The following is a 15,708-nucleotide window of genomic DNA, read 5'->3' on the forward strand; positions in this document are numbered from 1 at the left end:
TACATTGGGGGTCGCCGCGACCTTGACCTTTGACCTAGTGACCCCAAAAACAATAGGGATCTTCTACACCTCATGACCAACCTCCCTACCAAGTTTGGTGAACCTAGGTCAAACCGTTCTCAAGATTTTGAGCAGAAATGTTTTTTATATTGGGGGTATCCGCGACCTTGACCTTTGACCTAGTGACCCCAAAAACAATAGGGATCCTCTACACCTCACGACCAACCTCCCTACCAAGTTTGGTGAACCTAGGTCAAACCATTCTCAAGATATTGAGCGGAAATGTTTTTTACATTGGGGGTCGCCGCGACCTTGACCTTTGACCTAGTGACCCCAAAAACAATAGGGATCCTCTACACCTCACGACCAACCTCCCTACCAAGTTTGGTGAACCTAGGTCAAACCATTGTCAAGATATTGAGCGGAAATGTTTTTTACATTGGGGGTCGCCGCGACCTTGACCTTTGACCTAGTGACCCCAAAAACAATAGGGATCCTCTACACCTCACGACCAACCTCCCTACCAAGTTTGGTGAACCTAGGTCAAACCATTCTCAAGATATTGAGCGGAAATGTTTTTTACATTGGGGTCGCCGCGACCTTGACCTTTGACCTAGTGACCCCAAAAACAATAGGGATCTTCTACACCTCATGACCAACCTCCCTACCAAGTTTGGTGAACCTAGGTCAAACCATTGTCAAGATATTGAGCGGAAATGTTTTTTACATTGGGGGTCGCCGCGACCTTGACCTTTGACCTAGTGACCCCAAAAACAATAGGGATCTTCTACACCTCATGACCAACCTCCCTACCAAGTTTGGTGATCCTAGGTCATGCGGTTTTCCAGTTATCGATCGGAAACGAAGTGTGACGTACGGACGGACTGACGGACTGACGGACTACCGGACTACCGGACTACCGGACTGACGGACAGGGCAAAAACAATATGTCTCCCCCAGAGAGGGGGAGACATAATTAAGAACAGAAATAAGATTTCATTGTGTTATTATGTTTTTATTCATGAATTACAAACACCTATCTAAAATTGAGACCTTTAAAGCCCTTTTGCGCGTTTTCCAATGAACAAGTCTAAACTTGGTTGAGTTCAAATAGTATTTAAATGGAAATGACTATTATCGGAAAAAATAATATCGTATTACTATAACCAAGTATGACCAAGTAGTCCCGTATACCTTTAAACACTAGCTCATATAGCGAAACAAATTTTAAATAGAACCTCAGCACAGTCATTACAAGTCGCTTTTAAAAAAAAAGGTGAAGTGAAAGGCGGCCACTACTGATCCTTACCACCAAGGCTAGTAGCAGAATCATTTAGTTTACCCGTTTGTGTAACAAACCTTTTACGCGGCGAAACAAAGATCACTCTTGGTAGGTTGGTGTAGGGCTCATGTCGGAGAGAGGTCGCGGGACAATGGGCCTTCATTTGGCCCCTAGCCTCTCGCCTAGTGGCGACGTTGTGTTGACCTTGGGTGTTCCCGGTGTAATGACCAAGCCCTTTTTTCTGCAATAGCGTAATTTTGCAAGTCAATGAAAGGCACAGATATCAGGATCGTACGGTTGGTTTTTGGCGGTTTTGTAGGACAAGTAAACTGTTCTCTTATGATTGCTCACTTTAAAGTGGCCTGCTCTTATGTAAGAGTTCATTTTAAGTGTGCGGTCACGTTTCTGAACCTCAATACTGACAACTTGGAAGAAAAGTATACTTAACATTTCTTATATGGCACAAAAACACTTGAGTTAATGAAGTAATATTTAGTGCAGTGGATGTTTTTGATTACATGTATAAAGAAAAACTGTAAATCAACTCAACAAAAAAATATTTTCATTTCATCACAGCAACTACATGTGGAAACACGATACACAGAGAATATTAGGAAAGTGCCATGGATGGAGGAGGAAGTTTATATGACAAGGCGGAGGAATTTAGCCGTACCTGATTCAGATAAACTTTATCCATCCACGCCACCAACCTGGTATTATGTGTTTCCTGTTACGTTGTTTATTAAAACATTTTTTTATTATAAAAAGGGGAACAAATCCCTGTTGGCATTGTCACACTAGGTCCCCATGTATGAATGTACCCAAAATAGTTCTCAAAACTGTTTAACTTAATACAGTACGTTTATGCTTTATAATAAAAGTAATTGCATTTTAACAGGTAGATATTACAAAGTGAATAAACATTGATCAGTCACCAAACATTATCTAAAGATGTAACAACTATTCCGCAAGTCACAGACTACACACGTCATTGTTCAAGATCACGAGTAAAACGCCACTTGTTTAATGAATTTAATTATTGTTTATATTAAAGAATAAGGTGTTGGGTGTTCATGTTTGCACCGACAAAAAGAAATATTTTTTGTTGTAAGTGAGATTTTGTCATTCGCCACAGAAATAGAATTAATTGTATGTGGATTTTCTGACCGATTTTCTCTGCCAGTGTCATTATCATGCAGAGCGATGAAACTATCTGGGAGAGTGATTGTTTAGGTCGGTTGTTGGCGGACTACTAATAGGATACTGAAGCACAATTTGTTTTAAACAACATTATAGACACGTAGTGAGGGATGTGATAAGTAGTTATAATATGGGCTGGACATTTAAAATCTGTCTTTAGCTATAGGAGAGATACAATGGTTCTGATTGAAAAATGATAAAACGAATTTTTTTACAAGGCAATGTCAAAAGTAACTTGAGACACTTTTTAAACAAAAGCAAATGACGATGTTCGTAAGGCAAGCATCTACAATGGTGTATCCCTTACATTCCTTAATGAAGAGCAAGACTACATTCACCCAAAAAAGTGTATTAAATTTAAAATATCAAGCAAATCAAAGGCATTCCAATAAAAGAGGCTTGCATTTTTTAACTCAGACAAAATATGCTGCCAATAAACACTTCATTTTTTGAAAATATAAACATTACTTGTGTGGAAAAATGTTAAAAACTTATTAACAATAATAAAATTATAATATTAATAGTCATGACTTTAGTCACTCTTCCTTCGAGATGTTCCTGTAGTTTGGATGTATCGTGTCCCTTCGATGGGCTGCATGGTGGTGTTTCTCCTGAAATATACGTGATTGATATCCGTCCATCTTAGCGTTTAGCCTGTTCACCTGGGTCTACCATTGTTACCAGAACATGAAGAAAATATAATGTGTAAGGGTTTTCACAGTACTGCGAGTCACTCTTTCTGAATGAGTAATATACAAGGTCCTTTGTACTTTTGGGGTGTTTATCAGTTAACATATCAACATTTGGCTGCGAATACGTAGATTTGGTATGTGCTAAAATGGTGATCCTTAAACTTAGAGCAAAAACGAAAGCATGTTGAAAATATGTACACGAAAACAAAAACAAAAAGACAGCCAAAGATTCAAATAAAGCCCCATCGGCATCCCAAATAAGGCCGTCCTCAACACTTTCTGTTTACTCTTCTTCTGCTCCATTCCAAACTGTGTCGTGAGGAGGTCACGCGTTCCCCCTCCACGTCATTTACATGTTGTTCGAGGTGTCTCTAAATGGAAGATGTGTGTTATAAACCCGGTAATTGAGGTATCTCTAATTGGAAGATGCGTGTTATAAACCCGGTAATCGAGGTATCTGTAAATGGAAGATGTGTGTTGTAAACCGGTAATCGAGGTATCTGTAAATGGAAGATGTGTGTTATAAACTCGGTAGTCGGGGTATCTGTATATGGAAGATGTGTGTTATAAACCCGGTAATCGAGGTATCTGTATATGGAAGATGTGTGTTGTAAACCGGTAATCGAGGTATCTGTAAATGGAAGATGTGTGTTATAAACTCGGTAGTCGAGGTATCTGTTAATGGAAGATGTGTGTTATAAACCCGGTAGTCGAGGTTTCTGTAAATGGAAGATGTGTGTTATAAACTCGGTAGTCGAGGTATCTGTAAATGGAAGATGTGTGTTGTAAACCCGGTAATCGAGGTATCTGTAAATGGAAGATGTGTGTTATAAACTCGGTAGTCGAGGTATCTGTTAATGGAAGATGTGTGTTATAAACTCGGTAATCGAGGTATCTGTAAATGGAAGATGTGTGTTATAAACTCGGTAGTCGAGGTATCTGTTAATGGAAGATGTGTGTTATAAACCCGGTAGTCGAAGTATCTCTAAATGGAAGATGTGTGTAATAAACCCGGTAATCGAGGTATCTCTTAATGGAAGATGCGTGTTATAAACCAGGTAATCGAGGTATCTCTAAATGGAAGATGTGTGTTATAAACCTGGTAATTGAGGTATCTGTAAATGGAAGATGTGTGTTACTAGCCCGGTTATCGAGGTATCTCTAAATGGAAGATGTGTGTTATAAACCTGGTAATCGAGGTACCTCTATATGAAAGATGTGTGTTATAAACCCGGTAATCGAGGTATCTTTAAATGGAAGATGCGTGTTATAAAGCTGGTAATTGAGGTATCTCTAAATGGAAGATGCGTGTTATAAACCAGGTAATCGAGGTATCTGTATATGGAAAATGTGTGTTATAAACCCGGTAATCGAGGTATCTGTAAATGGAAGATGCGTGTTAAAAACCTGGTAATCGAGGTATCTCTAAATAGAAGATGCGTGTTATAAACCCGGTAATCTAGGTATCTCTAAATGGAAGATGCGTGTTATAAACCCGGTAATCGAGGTATCTCTAAATGGAAAATGAGTGTTATAAACCCGGTGAACGAGGTATCTCTAAATGGAAGATGAGTGTTATAAACCCGGTAATTGAGGTATCTGTAAATGGAAGATGTGTGTTATTAACCTTGTAATGGAGGTATCTATAATTGAGAGATGTTTGTTATTAACTTGGTAATCAAGGTATATTTAAATGAGAGATGTGTATTATAAACTTGATATGTGTTTTATACCTGATGTTCGAGGTATATGTTGTTGTGAGTTGTGTGTGGTGTACAAGATCTCAATGGGTGTTGTGTAATATATGTATGTGCACGTGTGTGGCTATGTGTGTGTGTGTGTCATGAGTACCTGCGTGCAGTCGAACGTGCATGCGAACATGCGTGTGTGTGTGTGTGTGTGTGTGTGTGTGTGTGTGCGTGTGTGCGTGCGTGCGCGCGTGTGTGCGTGCGTGTGTGATTGCGTGCGTAAGTGCGTAAATGCGTGCGTGTGTTCGTGCGTGCGTGCCTGTTCGTGCGCGCGTGCGTGCGTCAGTTCAGTTTTTATTTATATCAAGAATATCAATGTACGGAGTTCAATTTGAGTTTTACAGACATCGATCCAGAGCCCGATGCGTGTGTGCAACGGGAGTAGACAGTTTAAATTTCGTGATCAACAACAGGCCAGTTCAACATTAATGCGAACATCTTTATTCAGATGAATCAGAGCCCTTAGTGTATAGGTTAAACACATGTGATCTGCAAGCTGTTCTATGTCAGCACTCTTTGATGTCTGAAAATTTTACATTGACACTAGACCATACCGCACCATAGATTCCTGGAACACTAGAAATCTCCAACTCGTGTAGAAAGCAAGAGACGAAACCCAGTTATGTCGAATAAGAGGCATATGAATACCTTTCGATTCATTCGACCATGAATCGAGTCAGAACTAGAACGTTGTACCATCGGACTACCTTTGCCCCTAAAGATAAATGGCACAGCATCGCGGCTCTTTTTATAAAACAAATCCCATAAATGGGCATATATATTCAAAGAATCACACAAAAAGGCAGATCTCTTTATGTTATTCATCGTTCAATTGGTATTTATCAACTCTTATTATTATATTACGTAAGAAAATATGCCTTATATAGTAACTGTTGTCATTTAAAATATTTAGCTCTATCCATGTAGGCTCCATCCCGCCCCCAAGGGGAGGTGAACGGTTGTCCGATTAGCGCAGTGGTTAGCGCACTCGCTTCTCAACTAGGCGACCCGGGTTCGATTCCCGGCTTGGGCGCATGTGAGTTTGGTTTGTGGTCACCAAGCCGGACAAGTGGGTTTTCTCCGGGTTCTCCGGTTTCCCCCACAACCACACTCTCGCGTAAAATCGTGCCAATGAGAGTGATTAATATAATGCTGTAATAACTTGTTTCACAATCGTTGTACAATAAATATGTTTAAACTAAACTAAACTAGGGGAGGTGTTTTTTTTGGCCAAAATGTATCAATGTCTAGCATATACCAATGGCAGACCACCCCGACGTTTTAGATAATGGATAAGCGGCACATATTTCGATTGATATAAAAGGAACTACGTCGAGGATGCTTCTGTAAGTTTGTACAGTGTACATAGATCAGAAAAAAGTATAATGATCTATCAAGCTCAAAAAATGGCAAACGATAAATTTGACTGGAAAGCATGTTGCCGCGGTGAAAAAGATCGGCATAAATTATTGTATAAAGAATTAAATTACGGAGTGAATAGTCTGATTAAAAGGACAAGACACCAGATGGTCACAAATCGGAAAATGAACATTTACCTGATGTATCAATAACAACTAGTATGAGACCGATAATACATCATTTTACATGATTTGAATAATTTTTCTTCGCTCTCTCAGCCGAGTGTACCCATTTATTAATAGCGTATAAGGGTTTCCAAGTATATAGCGTGTATATTTAGCATGTGAAAGTCACGTTATCAGAACAGATACATTTACCGACGCTATTTTGAATTGACTTGGATTTTCGTGGTAGAGAAACATAAAATTGGAAAAATATGCAAACACTGCGAAAGATGCATGTGTCGTAAGCGACGTGATACATCAGTAAGTAAAAATAAATGCCTTGTACACAAATATATTAATGTTGTGTTAGTTTTTACAAACTTCTTAGTTTTCTTTTTCAATGGTATCGTCTGGTGACTGGTCCCTAATGGAATTCAATATAAGAGGAGTTGATACAAGAAAGGAGGTTGTTCAAATTCTAGGTAAAAAACAACAAACGAACGTCGTACAGCTGTATCGGTTAAAATTTGGAGAGCAAATAAAAAAATTAGAAATAACAAATACAATGAAAATAAATAAGATCGTCCTCTGAAGTCGTGAAACGACAACAATGTCAAATATAATTATGAAAAAATGCCGTAGCAATAGACACTGAGCCAAACCGGGGCACTTTCCTTGCTGTCATTTAGCACTGCCGGGACCCGTACAATGTATCAAACCCTACAGCAATGCCTTTTTGCTCACGAATTGAGGGCAATGTAGAGAATGGCACTCCGTATCATTCATTTGATTCCGCATGAAATTCAAATATTTGTTTTGCTTATAATAGCCTAGATAATATATACAACTTTTATCAACGAATTATTGCATGTTTCATTATATATACTCTTAAATCTCGGCTACATGTATCAACTATATAAACATTTAATGAAATTTAATGGAATGAAAAACTCCGGTTGCTAAGTGTATAGCACGCTTGTTTAACACAAAGGCAAAGTGCGTTATAAAATAAGCAAATACAGACACATCCACATGGAAAAAATTAAGTCATTTTAAAACTGTCAACAGGGAGAATTCCACTTAGATGGAGATGGTTAAGCGTCCAAAACCGCGAAAACGGAAATAATAACTTCTTTATGAAGTGAGTGGCAAAGTAATTGGCGTTCAGGCTCGGATTACTGACATTGATCTTCATGCTAAATATGTCATGCATTGTATAACTCATTGTTTAAATCCAGTAGTTGTCTCATCATTCACTCATTTAAAGTCAATGAAAAGCGGTATGTAATTGCATTTATAAGACTATTTTATTGCGATTTTTGATAGGTCAGTTTTTAAAGCTATACAAATATATCGCCAGGGTAACCAGACGAAAGCAAAGGGATAATGACGGTGCTAATACATCAGTGGTGGGTCATTATATGCTTAATCGTTTCTATCCATTTTAGACTATGTAATACAGCACTTTACTTCACCTGAACCATTGGAAGAATTAACGAGGGGACATAATTGTTGCACGCGCAACGTCAGCTGCAAAAAAATATTTATCTGCACTCCAATACCATCAATTTAATGTTTCAACATTTCTTTGGTTGGTGAGCTCTTTCAAAAGGTTTAAACAGGGTATTTGGGCCATTTTCCAAGTCATGCTTCCATAGATTGAAGTCAGCTCCTGGGATATATTAGTTTTTCCTCTATCGATCAGCTGATCGAAGGTGAAGGTCGCTTGTTTACCTCACTTCCGGGTTTTTTGTCATATGTGTTCATGGATATAAATATCTTGTTTACCTGCAACAAAAAGCAATACTCAATACATATGTAGACTAAAACATATTTACTTGAAATATAATTGTGTATGTATCATTTCTAACTGGTTTTATCTTACTTACTTGCGCATACTCTGCGAAAGTTTACCAGGCCGGGCATTTTCCGAAGACATGGACTCCTTTGCAGTTTGCCTTACTTTTTTAAATTGAAGAAATTTTGGCCGCCATCTAAGAATGCAAAAGGAAAAGATGTACACACAACCCTTCTTTTCCTCTCCATCTTGCTCCTTGCCCTTTCACTTGATGTTGAATCAAATCCAGGACCAAACAAATGTATATCTTGAAGGTAATTCTACAGTTTCCCAGGCGGAAGTGGAGAAAATCCTGTCACCTGGTCTTGTAAGGGTGTGGAATGTGAGGGCTGCTTCATCTGGTATCACGCCGATTGTCAAAACATTAACAGTTCTATGAATGACCGTCTTGGGAAGGCTCCAGTAATACTGGTGTCTTTAAATGCCTTGCTTGTGAAAACAGAAATATCACTTCATCTTCACTACAAATTCTTTTAAAATTATTTAAAACATCAAACCCGTACGTACCACTAAATGCATCCGACTGTGACAACATATCGTTTTCTCTGGTACCAACCTCCACTCCAAAATTCAAACAGCAAAACCCTACAGCTAAGCAGCCTCTTACAAATTAAAAGTATACAATCAAAAGATCAGTCAAAGTCCTGGTAGTGAACTGTCGATCAATTGTAGACAAAAAGAATGAATATGAAAATCGTATTCACTCCACTAAACCTGATATAGACATTGGAACCGAATCCTGGCTTAAACAAACACACAATTATTATGCAATTTTTAATCCAGACCAAGGGTAGACACCATTTCCTAGAGACAGGGTTGACCAAACAGGGGTGGGTATATACATTGATGTCAGAAATGATATAATTGCCAAAGATATGAAAGATATCCAATCAGAATGCGGATCTATGGATCAAAATAAACCTATTTGTTAGCAAGTCACCTCTCATTGGGGCATATTATAAACCCCATGAGCATGACCAGTATAGTTGGGATGAATCTCTCAATAAAGCCAGCAAACTTAATTGTAACATCTGGGTCGCTGGAGACTTTTACTTGTCCAAGATTGATTGGGAACTACCAGTGTAGTGGCCTTTTACTGACTACAAACATCCTTCATACTATAAACAAATTTTGGAAACAATTAATGACTACAACCTTACTTAATTAGTCACTTCAACAACTCGAAACTCAAATATTCTTGATCTTTTCCTTACAACAAATCTCACTTTTATCAAAAGGTCAGTATTCTTCCCGGCATCAGTGATCACGATATTGTCCAAATTCAAGTCAACATTTCTGTCAGAACCCTTTTCCAGAGACCACGGCCTGTATCTCTCTATAAGAAACCATATTGGGATGGGATGAAGCAGACACTGGATGCTTACCATCAGGAAATGCTTGAAAGTGGTAAAAACTCCTCCCTTAATGCTGAACATCTATGGGATAATGTTCAATCCACTATCATTTCTTTTACAATTTTTTTAATCCCTTCTAAACTCTCTAGCACCAGAAATAATCTTCCCTGGGTCAATCAAAAATTTAAAAGACTTGCTAGAGAGAGAGATAGAGCCTACCACAAACAGTGTAAATCAGGGAAAGCTGAATATATAAAAGAGATTCCTTGTTTTAAAACATCTACTCAGAAAATCCATCAAAATATCCTACCAAAATTATCTTAAAGACATTCTCGACATTGCATCTTAGGATCAAACCTCCAAACCTAACACGAAAAAACTATTTACGCTTCTCAAGCATTCCAAACAAGATTCAGTCTCTGTCGCACCCTTACGTAGACAGAATTCGGTCCACCAGGACGACACAGCAAAAGCAACTATCCTAAATAAAATGAGCAATTCCAGTCAGTTTTCAGCCCAAAATCTCCCAATAGTCTCAGGTCCCTTTGTAACATGAAACTCCAAGACATCCCTAACACAAACAAACCTCAAAATACAATGCCACAGCAAATAGGATTAAGAAACTTTTATCAAACTTGAATCCCCACAAAGCATCAGGCCCTGATCAGATTAAGCCTGTCATCCTGAAAAACCTTTCTACTTCACTGTCACCAATTCTAAAACATCTCTTCCAAAAGTCCCTTAACTCTGGAAATCTACCCAAAGTTTGGAAGGATGCAAATGCGACTCCTGTCTATAAAAAGGTGAAACGCTCAGACCCCGCTAACTACAGGCCCATTTCCTTGACATGTTTTCTGTGCAAAACACTAGAACATATAGTCGCATCCTCTATTTCAAAACACCATACTAAGCTCATGCCTTTTATGAACTCCAACATGGCTTCAGGGAAAAGCGCTCTTGTGAATCCCAGCTCCTTATACTGGTAGATGATCTTGTCAAATCCCTCCATAACAAAAAGCAAACTTAACTAATTTTTATCGACTTCAGCAAGGCTTTCGACAAGTTCAGTCACGAGAAACTTACTCTAAAACTTCATGGCTATGGCATCAGAGGCCCTTCTCTAAAACGGATTAAAGGGTTTCTGGATAATAGACGTCAGACTGTTGTTGTCAATGGGCCCTCATCAGAACTCATACCTGTCTCATCTGGAGTCCCCCTAGGATCTGTACTGGGGCCACTTCTTTTCTTAGTCTACATTAATGACCTTCCTCAGAATGTTCAATCCAAAGTCAGACGATTTGCTGGTGATCCTGCCACTTACCTTACTCTGTCAACAGCAACACAATCAGAAAATCTCCAAAAATTGGAGCCATGTATGGGACATGGAATTTAACCCATCTAAATGACAAGTCGGTCACATAACAATGGCCAAAAATTCCAACACAGTACACTCTTCACGATTGCTTACTAGAATCTGTATCCTCAGCAAAATATCTTGTTGTTGATGGATCTATCGTGGGACACACACATAAATCGCATCTTTAAGAAGGCAAACAACACATTGGGCTTCCTGAGCTTGGTGTCCTTTCACTGATAACCACATATACCCACTCGAATCTGTCCCACGTAGGGCTGCCAGATTGGCCAAACATGACTATGGACAAACATTTATCTTATGTTTAAAATAACACATAACCTAATAGCAATTCCTATCTCTGGCTACCTTATCCATGTGACAAAACCATTTCGACATAATCACAGCTCCTCTTACAGATTAATATCTGACTGCACGTATACTCTGCGATTGCAATTCCGGAAATCGAAGTGTGTTATGTTTGCTTCTGATTTAGAAAACAAAATTAAATCTAATATATATAGTGTATCTTGAATTAGTGTTTTCTTTTTAATCACTAAACCCTGCTTTTTCCACCGAGAGCTCGTCCCTGGGTCCTAATACCAATATATAAATCTATGAAATTCTTTTCTTTACGCTCGCTCATTCAAATTGAAAATGTATATAAAGTGCCAATAATACGATCATCACAGTGGTTTTACAGGGCCGAAGTGTCGTCAAAGGCAAACTGTGAGAAGTCTTAGATTAAAAATAGAAGGGAGCATGCTCCCGGACCTCTCTGGACTGCCTCGGTTGAAATGTGCCTCTGGCTACGGCACTGTGCATATTCTCTCATTTAAGTCCTTGATACTTCTGTCTATTTCATCGTACCACAAAATGCTTTCGAGCGGAGATACTTGTAATGGCATCTTCATAATTTTTCAGTGCATTATACCTTTTATATCAAGATTGCAAATAAGTTTATCTGTATAGAGGTCCAATTAAGCGATATTGTGAATCGACTTTAAATTTGTTTGTTGTCATTTATTTAGCTCACCTGAGCATAGTACTCAGCGTGAGCAATTGTGATAGGGTGATTGTCCGTCGTTCGTCGTCATCCGTCGTCAACATTTTTTTCCAAACAACTTCTCCTTCTAAACCATTATGACAATATCAACCAAACATCACAGAAATGTACCCAAAGTGGTCTTCTTCACGATTTCTTCAATAAAAGATGTTACATGCAGAACTTTGATTGCCATGGCAACTAAAAGGAAAGACTTCGAAAATTTTATTCTCAGAAACCGCTGGCCCGATTTCGACATTATTTTACAAAAATTTCTTCATCCCATGTTGATTCGCAAAAAACATGACCGCCATTTATATATATATGTTATATATATATATAAGTTGTTTTGATGTATTATAAGCAATACAATAACTAACGCATTACTTCTACAATGATAATGTTCAACCGATGTCAACAAGAAAGCGATGTCTGTGATTGACAAATGCAGTGAGCGAGTGTATCACATGACTGGGCTGCCACCTCTTGCATGCGCGTGTGGAGCGAGTCGGCTACTACCCTACACTGGCCAGGGGCTGCTGCTGCTGCTGCTGCTTCTGCCATCCAATAGTGCGTTAAGCTTGGGTCCCTGGGTGGAGAGTTTAGCCGACATTGACATGCATTTGTGTATACACGCCTCATGGGTATCAGTGATACTTGTAATTAAGGTTCCTTTTAAAGAACCTGTTATTGCGTACCACTGGTCGAACACTATAAAGGAAATAATTTAATAATGGAATATATATTGTTACGAAAATATACACAGTGATAACTAGAGCTAATACTGGAGTGGTGACTTTCCGTGCAAGATACACAACACATCATGAATTATTTCAGGTGGTACACCATAAAATATATATTGTAGTAAAAGGAGCAGGAGTGTTCAGACCAATCTCCACCAAATATCAGTATGAAAGACCAAGGTGGCTTAGTAGGTATAAAAATCATTCAAGAATATAAATATTATCATGAAGAACCTTTCCTCCCACCTAAGATAAGTAGATCCCAAATTTTAGCCAGGCTGGAAATTCTTATCGTGCCCATAAGCCACGATAAAACAAGTATCCGTATGGAACTCCCTTTTTATTGCCTTCACACAATTACCGACGCAGAAAGTCGTCTTTAGTATCATGGAAACCTTGTCTTGTGGCAATAATTAAAATCCAAATTAAATGTTTCTCGCCTCAAATGGCACCATAAAAGGGTTTTCACGTTGCATTCAAGAAATAATGCTGCACTCCCCTCAGAACTATTTAAAGAACGATTGACTGTTTACATAAACTGAAGCACTGCGCGCATATCCATGACAACCACAAATATGACAAATCCATACGCACATTATTTTCACTGCGCACAAAGAGTTCCAACAAATATATATATTGTAATTCATTTTGTTCAACTAAGGTGGGTGAAAAAGCATCTACCATAGCCGCTCGTGTCAAGTTCATCCCAACCCTCGCGCAGGGTGTTCTGAGGAATATCGTTTCACTCTACGCTCGGGTTGGGATGTACCTATCTTACAATCTCGGCTTTTGAAGATACATATAATCTCACATCACAATTTCTTTCGGTTAACACCAATTGATAAAAACCCTAACAATCTACGAAACATTGAAAAAGTATTCAGACTAAAACACTAAAAAGAAGATAAGGTAACTACAGTCGATTAACGCACACACCCTCCCTCCTCCGCCATTTTATTGTAGGATAAATGTAAATGAAAGTTTGCAATGTGTATTTTTGTGAGTATTACCAGTAGAAATTCCTGGTGGCTGTTTGTACTCACAAATGAGGAAGGATTTGGCCGGACAGTCAATGCAGTCAGTGTGCTGCTCAATCGTCACATGACCAAGCTGGTCCACGCGCAGGTACGAACAACACATGTCGATGGGCTCTGCAAAAAGGGTATATGGTGACGCAATGGTATGTTGTATTTTTGTCTTAAATAATTCAATGTGCAGTAAACACAATCAAACGACAAATGATACCAATAAACAACGATACCCTCTATGGATTTAAAGTGTTAATCTCAATTTTAAAAAATCTATTTGAACTAAGGCTGATAGGAAACCTCTGATCCTGTGTAGCTCTCCTGTAGCGAAAATATTCTGAAGGCTACAATCAGATACGTTGTTGTTAACTTCCTGTGCCGAGCCATCTCCGAGTTAGCCGATGGAACCGCCCTTCATCCGACACACGGCAGCTGACAGGGAAGTCGCAACTTTCTGTGGGTCCGTTACACGGCCTCCATGCATCGTCCGTCACAGTAAACGGTTTACATACTGTACAATTGAACAATACGGGACTCAATTGTAACATGCATCTAACTTTTCTTGCTAAATTATACACATATAAAGATTCATTTCAACAATAAAGGAATTGTTTCCACTATCAGAAGCTCGTTTATATGACCGTTTCTTTTATAAAATGTATAAATGGTGTGGTAGGTTACGTTGAATATAGTTGTGTTTACTCGGACACTTTCCCGCGGCGCAGTATTTGCTGGCAGATGTCGCTCTGGGGCAGGTGTCACCGAGGGGCCGGTCGGGCGAATAGAAACAGGTTCGGTTGCGCGTACTGAGCCCTAGCTGATCGCCACACGTTAGTGAGCACTCAGACCACTCACTCCACGACAGCCACACACCGTCCACTAAACAATTGACAAAATATAATATACTTGATAATTATGCTATTCGGTGTCCACGCTGAGAATTTTACGTTGCCGACAGTTGGAGACAATGCGTCTACATTATTGTGATTATTACTGGTTTGGATACTTTACGTAATTGCATGATAATAACGCAGTGTTCTGGTATACTTAAACACTTTTTTGCCTAACACTTTCGGTTGGAAGAGTTTAATTTTCGAGACTGCGAGTACCTATATTATTTCCTATAAAGTTCAATTAAATGATAAGATATAGAGAGAGACAATTTGTGAAACCACTGGCACCGGATTTTCAACCTCAAATTATTCATTTTAGTCACACAAAGTGCATATTTATGAGAAAAAAAATCAATAAATGTTCACATTTTTAGCATCGTTATTTAAAGTTTAAAATTATAAGATTTTTTTTTATTTTTAATAAAATAATTTGAGTTTAAATAGCCAGTGCCAGTGAGTGAAACACATACTTTATATCGAAATATGCTTACTCGACATTCTCTGTGGAGTCGGTTTATTTACATTCGCCATGTTCGTTTATCTATAATACAATTATGTGTAAATTGACCATCTCACCAGGACACTGGTTGACAGTGCAGTTATTTATTCAGTGGTCGCACCCATGCAGAGCTGTCCGTGATCATGCTCTTCCGGAAAGGAGCAATTACGCGTGCGCATTACTAGTCCATCCCCGCACGTTACTGAGTAGGGTGACCAGGGACTCCATGGCAACCAAACACCGTCGACTAGAGATGGATAATGCATTGGCTTAATCTTGCCTTAAACCTAACGTGCATTTTCACAAGGGGAATACTCCTAAAGTAGAAACAGACGTGCATTTTCATAATTGGTAAACATTTACAGTATAAAGTTATGTGTATTTGCACAAGAGAAATACATTTATGGTAGAAAAAGGGCATCCACTTACATTAGTAAGTGCATTGCTATAGAGGACGATCGTTTACGATTCTTTAAACACGCTAACAT

At 38.7% G+C, this 15,708-nt stretch overlaps 1 protein-coding gene and 1 long non-coding RNA gene across 2 annotated transcripts in view; both read right to left on the reverse strand.

Annotated features, from left to right (window-relative positions):
* Window positions 1-1,463, reverse strand: part of LOC128216948 (uncharacterized) — a 33,511-nt gene extending 32,048 nt beyond the window's left edge. The window contains exon 1 of the mRNA XM_052923702.1: window positions 1,360-1,463. The gene's annotated coding sequence lies outside the window, so the exon portion shown is untranslated. The remainder of the gene's footprint in view (window positions 1-1,359) is intronic.
* A 12,368-nt stretch (window positions 1,464-13,831) lies between these two features.
* Window positions 13,832-14,636, reverse strand: LOC128217684 (uncharacterized). The gene is made up of 3 exons (XR_008258263.1): window positions 14,531-14,636; window positions 14,129-14,339; window positions 13,832-13,951 (listed from the first exon to the last, which is right to left on the reverse strand). It is a non-coding gene; the product is annotated as an uncharacterized LOC128217684 (long non-coding RNA).
* Between the last annotated feature and the right edge of the window lie 1,072 nt (window positions 14,637-15,708).

Source organism: Mya arenaria, chromosome 14, assembly GCF_026914265.1.
Source record: "Mya arenaria isolate MELC-2E11 chromosome 14, ASM2691426v1".
In the NCBI taxonomy this organism is placed as follows: Eukaryota; Metazoa; Mollusca; class Bivalvia; order Myida; family Myidae; genus Mya; species Mya arenaria.